The sequence below is a fragment of the Arvicanthis niloticus genome, chromosome 22 (genome assembly GCF_011762505.2).
Source record: "Arvicanthis niloticus isolate mArvNil1 chromosome 22, mArvNil1.pat.X, whole genome shotgun sequence".
Classification (NCBI taxonomy): domain Eukaryota; kingdom Metazoa; phylum Chordata; class Mammalia; order Rodentia; family Muridae; genus Arvicanthis; species Arvicanthis niloticus.
This window is the reverse complement of record NC_133429.1, coordinates 33,043,164-33,050,751: the sequence shown is the minus strand read 5'-3', so window position 1 is coordinate 33,050,751 and position 7,588 is coordinate 33,043,164.

Genomic DNA, 7,588 nt, shown 5'->3' with positions numbered 1-7,588 from the left:
CCTGAGGTCAACTAGAGTCTAGTTTCTTTGCGGAAGTGGCCTCAGGACTGGACCTGTTGCCTTTCTGTCTAACTATCTGTCCCTATATTTTAAGGTCAAAATCTATTATGAGAAGCAAAGTTATTTATGAACGTTGTGGTGGGTTTGAATGAAAATGGTCCCCATAGGCTCATAGGCACTCCTAGGAGGTGTGGCCTTGTTAGAGTGGGCGTGGCCACGTTAGAGGAAGTGTGTCTTTGAGGGGGGCTTTGAGGTTTCAGAAGCTCAAGGTCCAGTGTGTCTCTTTCTTCCTGCTGCCTGTTCGTCTAGATGTAAAAGTCTCAGCTGCCTCTCCAGCCTCACGTCTGCCTGTGTGCTGCTATGCTTTCCGCCATGATGATAATGGACTAAACCTCTGAACTGTAAGCCTGGTCCAATGAAATATTTTTCTTTATAAGAGTTGGGATGTCTTTTTACAAAGAAATAGACACCCTAGGACAAAAGTAGTTCTGTTGTCTCTGTATATATTTCAGTAAATCTGGGACTGGTATACATTGCTTTTTTAAAAATGCATTTGTATTTAACTATCAATGTTTTGTTTTTTTTTTTTTTTTTTTTTTTTTTTGGTTTTTTTTCGAGACAGGGTTTCTCTGTATAGCCTTGGCTGACCTGGAACTCACTCGGTAGACCAGGCTGGCCTCGAACTCAGAAATCCGCCTGCCTCTGCCTCCCAAGTGCTGGGATTAAAGGCGTGCCCCACCACCACCCGGCAACTATCAATATTTTAAAATAGCATTTACTTATTTAAATGGTTTTAAACTTGGAATTTCAGTTGTGAACATGAATACTTTTTTTTTAGCTTTTAAAATAGAAATGATGGTAAGAAAAGGTGCGGCTTTTGAGCAGAACATGTGGTTTCAACATTCAGCTCCGCAGTGTGCCAGCTTGGCTCTGAAACAGCCTCACAGGCTGCTCTCAACCTTCCTAACTAACGCTGCAGTCCTTTAATACGGCTCCTCATGTTGTGATGACCCCCCTAACTGTGAAATCAGCCCCAGTGACATACTTCCAACAAGGCCACACCTCCTAATCCTTCTCAAACAGTGTCTCTTCCTCAAGACTAAACACTCAAACCTATGAGCTTATGGAGGCCATACTTATTCAAATCATCACATCTGTAAGATAATACTATCCAGCTTGTAAGAGAACAAATTGTTTGCCGTGTGTAAGATACCAGCATAGCAGCTGGTCCAAGGTGAATACTCCCTAAATGATTGTTATATTAGGAATGGATATCATAAAATCCTTTTTTTTTTTTTTTTTTAAAGAAAGAAACAGAAGTTGTCTTCTGCTAACCAGTCCTGATGCCTTCTTAAAGGTTTCAAAGTAAAAATCTATTAAGTGTTCTCTAAAACAACTAGGCGGACTTAAGAGAAAGATATTTATGTGTCTGGAGAAGGGCTAGTTTGGAAAACTTCGCCTTTGTGGACAAGAATAAGTCCTACTTAACTGCCTCATAGTTCTTGTCTGTTTGATCTCTTCAACCTCGAAGGCAAAATGGAAGGTTTAAAAAAATGTCTAGAAGGAGTTTTCATTTCCCCACTGAAAACACACAGTGCCTTTGTAACAGATCCATTTCTGGAACCAATTTTGAGTCCAATTCTGTGTCAAGGTCAGTGTCCTGAGGCGACTTGAACGAAGGCTCGTGCTTGAAGCTTAGATTTTTCAAATAGTCATACTGTTTCCATTTCTTACCACCTTTCTCAAAAGCTGTCAATCAACCGGCTGTGAGTAGAAACCCAAAGCCTCTTTATTTTAAGGCTGAGCCTTCTTTTCCCGGAGCCACCTAGACGAGATGGGAGGAAGTTTTTTCCATACTAAACAAAGCAGAAGGGTCCCATTTTGCTAATGGACAACACAGAAAACAAACAAACAAACACAGCTGCTCTATGGCTTAGGTCAAGGTGGGATCTTAATGTGTTAGCCGTGATGCTTGCTGAGGCGTTTTCTGATAGAAAACACGTTCCCCATGTTTAAATTCTGAGAGCAGAGAATCTCATTCTTGGTACTTATCCTAGCTGTGAGTTTTTAAATTCTGCCACGGACTCCTGTTCCCTCATCTGTGATTCTTTTTTTTTTTTTTTTTTTTTTTTTTTAAGATTTATTTTATGTATATGAGTACAATGCCGTTGTCTTCAGACACCAGAAAAGGGGATCAGATCCCGTTACAGATGGTTGTGAGCCACCATGTGGTTGCTGGGAATTGAACTCAGGACCTCTGGAAGAGCAGTAAGTGCTCTTAAACGCTGAGCCATCTCTCCAGCCCTGTGATTTTTTTTTTTTCTAACCCACTCTCATCAGTGGGTACAAATCTTTCGTATTATTATCTTTTCTTACCATGCTTTTTATGCCTTCTTTTAGACAAGGGTTCCCTGGATTTCCTAGCCATGAGCAGCGTTGTTGCTGTTGTTATAATTGAGTTCTTCTAGCTCCACACGTGTGAGAAGGCAACACATTTCACCTGTGTTTCAGCCCCTTCAATGCTGGGTCACTTTGCTGTATTTTCGATTAGCCGCATCAGCTTCTTCATGGACATTCTCAGTCACGTGACAACATTACCTCGGCCTCCATCCACTTCGTCTCAAAATGTCTGCCTATGTTTTTTCGAGAGTTGGTATTTACCATTCCTGGGCTTGGGAAGATGGCTGGTTTTCCCACTTCACAAATGCTCCTTGGATTGTTTTGAGTGTTTGTCGTCTGTTATTGTCTGATTTGGTTGGATTTTGAGCCATGTCTTGTAGTATACAGAGTGGTCAAGTTCCTGGGCTTAAGTGGTCCTCCTGCCTCAAGGGGACAACGGGTGTCTCCCATCATGGCTGGCTTATTTTGCATTCTTTAACCCTGTCCCGCTGTTTCTGGAGTTTCTTTTCAGACAGTTAAAAATGTTGTCTATCTTATAGTCTAAAAAAAACCCGACAAAAGTGTCCTCAAACCTTGTGTTAGGTATTTGGGGTCTCTTCTCAGTATCCACTCCCCTCAACCCATTGAGGGTCTGAATGGTTTCAAGGAAGTGAGACCACCAACCAGGGCGTCCCAGCCACTGGTTTATATGAGGATAGAGAGCAGAGGGAATCTCAGAGCCCTCTGGAAAGTGTTTGATGCATTAAAAAAAATACTACAAATGTATGGCTTGCTAGGGAACTGTAACTCTAGGAAACTGGCCCAAGAATGAGTCTACAGAGAAGGCAAAAACAGAGCTGAGAACAACTCTTTGCAAAGTTTACCTACCTGCAGTATCTCTTCATTAGGGCAGCCAATGAGTTCCTGTCAGTCTATTTTGTCATGGGTTTTCTGAGACTTCAAATGAAGGCTCCTGAATAACCCATGGTGGTGGCTACAAACCACATTCATATTTTTTTTCCAACTCCCATTACCTTTAAAATGCAAGACTTAATATTTCTCTTCTCTTACAACTTGCTTCTAGAAAATAAAGTATGTAGTTCTGAGATATAAACTTAAAAAAATACTTCATGGCTAGACATGGTGGACAAACCTGGGAAACGGAGGCAGGAGGATCAGTTCAAGGTCATCTTTAGATACACACATTTAAAGGCAGCCTGGATTGTGTGAGATGCGACCTCAAGATAAACTAGAAACACAAGGCTTCTCTTCCCTCTTCCCCCATTGTCACGCCCACTCGACCAGCAAGGAAGATGCGAATAACCGGATCCTTCTCAACAGCCTTTATTGTAGAAGCACTCTTAGTTTTCAGAGAGAGACCTCGAATGCCCAGGGTGAGCTGCTTATATACCCTCAGCCCTGGGCGGGGGGTGGGGGGTGGGGGGGTTGGGGGTTGGGGGGCAGGGGGTGAAGCACGTGGAGGTGGGCGATTGGTCAGAATTGCAGTGCCTCATTAGCATACCACATTAGCATACCCCACCTCGAGGGGGTGATTGGTCAGGATCGTGGTACCCCATTCGGGAGGGGTTTGGCGCCAAACTGAGTTGATGAATGCGCAGTGCACTAGTAGCCGATACCAGAGGCTGAGGCCAGCGCCATCTTGGCCAGCCGAGTTGGGTCAGCGGCCTACACACCATTCTCTTATTCCCCGTCCTATATCTCTTTCCTGATCTTGTAACTGTAACTGAATCCACTGGGTTTGTATCTTGGTGAATAAAAGGCCTGAAACAAGTATGTCCCTGAAATAATTGGGGAGAAAAAGATTTAACACCTATAATAAGCCAGTAGAGAATGAAAGTTTCAGAACAATCTCCCTGCCTTGTGTCTTAGTGTTCTGTGAAGAGACACCATGGTAATGGCAACTTTCATAAAAGAAAGCATTTACTTGGGGCTGGCTTATAGTTTCAGGGCCTTAGTCCATTATCATCATGGTGGGAAGCAGGGCCACAGGCAGGAAGGCATGGCACTGGAGTGGTAGCTGAGACGGGGGGGGGGGGGGGGAGAGAGAGAGAGAGAGAGAGAGAGAGAGAGAGAGATATTTTAATCTCTGAGTCATCTGCCCAGCCCCAAATAGCCAGAGGAAAAGAAAATCTCTTTATTTTCTTTTATATTACATTTTTTTTTGTTCATGCTAAGATTAAATGAAAACATTCATTTATCTACCAATTTTTAGACTGTGCAATAGGTCTTATCACAAAAAAAAAAAAGTATTTTTCCCTGCTCAGGAAAATGCTAGAAAACTCAGTGTTACTCAGGATTTTAAAATTAACTTATAGGTATATGTTTCATTTTAAATGTAGGTAATGAGATTTCCATATATCTGGGTCACTGAAACAAAGTCGGGAGAAAACCTCATAAAAATTTAAGGGGTGTGTGTGTGTGTGTGTGTGTGTGGTGTTTCTGTGGGAAAAGAGGTAGGGAAAGTTGGCTCAATTTTAGAGACAATAATGAATTATGTAATTAATAGGTACTGTATTGTCTGGGGCATATGCCTGCAAGGATTTTTGTGCAATCCTTACACATAGGATTAAAAGTCATTTGTGAAATGAACCTTTCCTTGTAAAAGAAAATAAAATCTGTCGTTACCGCCACAGCTCTCACATCGTAAGAACAGTGTTGAGCTACGGAGGAAAAGTTAATGCTTAAAAAAGAAAAAACACCCAATTTCCTATAAATTGTGCAAATATGTGCTTAAAAAAACTACAGGCTTAGAGTTTACTTTAAATGTTATTAGGCTACAGTGTTCCAAAAAGAGTGTAGGACAGTAGTTCTCAACCTTCCTAATGTTGGGACCTTTTAATACGGTTCTTCCTGCCTTGGTGACCCCTAGCCACATAATTGTCTCACTGCTACTTCATAACTGTAATTCTGTTACTGTTGTGAATTGTAATGTAAATATCTGATATGTGACACCCCCCCACACACACACCATGAGGTTGCTACCCTCAGACTGAGAACTGCCAGTGTAGAATGATGTAATTCCCTTTCCCAATTCTCCTTATGGGGATTTTTTGGTTGTTAGTTCTGTTGCTGTTGTTTGTTTGTTTGTTTGTTTGTTTATTGAGACAGGGTTTCTCTGTGTAGCCCTGGCTGTCCTGGAATTTGCTCTGTAGATCAGGATGGCCTCGAACTCAGAGATTCCCCTGCTTTGCCTCCCGAGTGCTGGGACTGGTTGCCACCTCCACCAGGGCACTATTCCCAATTCTTAATCTTGTACGCTGACATACTCAGGTGTTTTATTTCCTGTCCATAGTTTCTCTTCATGTACACAGCTTGAAGCTCTGTAGGGAGATGAACACCACTGGATCTCAATGACAGAACTGGCTTTGTCCTCTGCTTTTGTATCAGGATGCCCTAGGTGTGGTAATTTACAAACAACAACAAACAAGACAGGGATGAATTTCTCATAGGTCTGGAGGCTGGAATTCCAAGGCAAAGGGCCCTTCTACAGAGGGCAAGAGAAGGCAAAAGAGAGAAGGAGACAAGGGAAGGAGGGAGGGAGAGAAAGAAAGAAAGAGAGAGAGAGAGACAGAGACAGAGACAGAGACAGAGAGACAGAGAGACAGAGAGAGAGTCCTAACTGGGCTCATTTTTTTAAAATCAGGAACCTAATCTTCTAATCACTAACACACTCTCAAGAGAATAACATGAATCATAAGAGCAAAGCCTTCAACAATTATCTCTTTTCTAACTTCCTGGAAGCCTCCTTACAATACCCAACACATAGCAACGAGGTCCAAAGCCGGTTAAGTCTTCTGTGAGTGGGGTTGGGCCATCTTGGAACCTGCTTATGATCTACTTCATCAGCTGTAAAATCATAAATGAGAAAGGACCAAAAGTCACCATTGGCTGTTCCTCAAGCCAACAATATTTCAGTAAAATTACAATAAGGATTCTTTAAATGTTGTTTTGCACGTACAACGCTGTAGGGATATTTTTCATGTCCTTCGCATGGTCTTGCAAGTTTATTATTTTACATAAAAAGGTGAGATATTGAATAACCTCTCTGAGCGCTCGCATAGTAAATAAGGGGCAGGGCAGGGATTTAAGTCTAGTTTGGATCCAGTACCACATTCTTTTCACTATTAAATCCTTTCAACAATGGTTCTTTGATGTCAAACTAGAAGAACTTTAAAAAAAAATATTGGGTTCCTCTTAGCTCAGAGAACTTGTTGTAGAGCATTGGCCTCTTGGGAACCTGTCTTCTGGAAACTGGGGCATAGACCTACATCTTCCAGAGACCTCTATATGATGCACTTTATAGCAATGGAGACCAAGACCAATGGTACCAAGCAGCAGTCTCGGTAGGCTTCAGACAAGGGAGCAGGTGTGGAAACAGGGCCTCTGCTGTGGAGGCAGAGGATGAGGTGGAAGGAAAAAGGAAATAAACTCATTACAAAAGCATCAGATTCCTTCTGTCCTCCAACTGAAGCCAGCAAGATAGCAGGTGAACACATTAGGCTAACACACACACACACACACACACACACACACACACACACACACACAATGCCCAAGTGTAACTGGGAGCACAACCGGCTGGCCTTTTGTCTCACCTCCTCTTTGGGGATAAGGATGCTATACATTCTTTATGTAGAGCCAGAATAAGAGGACCGTATGTTGTTTAGCCTCTGCCTCCATTTATTGGTCAATTATCGACTTGGTTGAGATTAATTAATTAATTAGAATTTATTGCTAAGGTTCTACTTAGCTTTAAAATTCTACAGTTCAACTCGTAGTACCAGTTATATATTATGTTCCTGTGTTTTTGGATAAGGAAATAGGCTCCCATGAATACACCAAGGTTATGAATCATGGAATTACTGTAAATAAAAAAGCAAACGGTGAGTGAGGCAGGGTGACACACTCCTTTAACCCCAGTACTTGAGAAGCAGAAGCATGTAGATGTGTGTGAGTTCTAGGTCAGCCTGGTCTAGATAGCAAGTTCTAGGCCAGGCTAGAAGTTAAAGAGGGAATGGAGGTTAAGAAAGCATGTGTGCCATATCTATGTGTTACAATGGTGTACAAAAAAAAAAAAAAGAGAGAGAGAGAGAGAAAGAAGCATGTATGTCATAGCTCATTTTGATATATGTCATGTTTCATTTAATGATTAGGTCATATTTGGAGGCGTGCATAGTCAGGAGTTTCA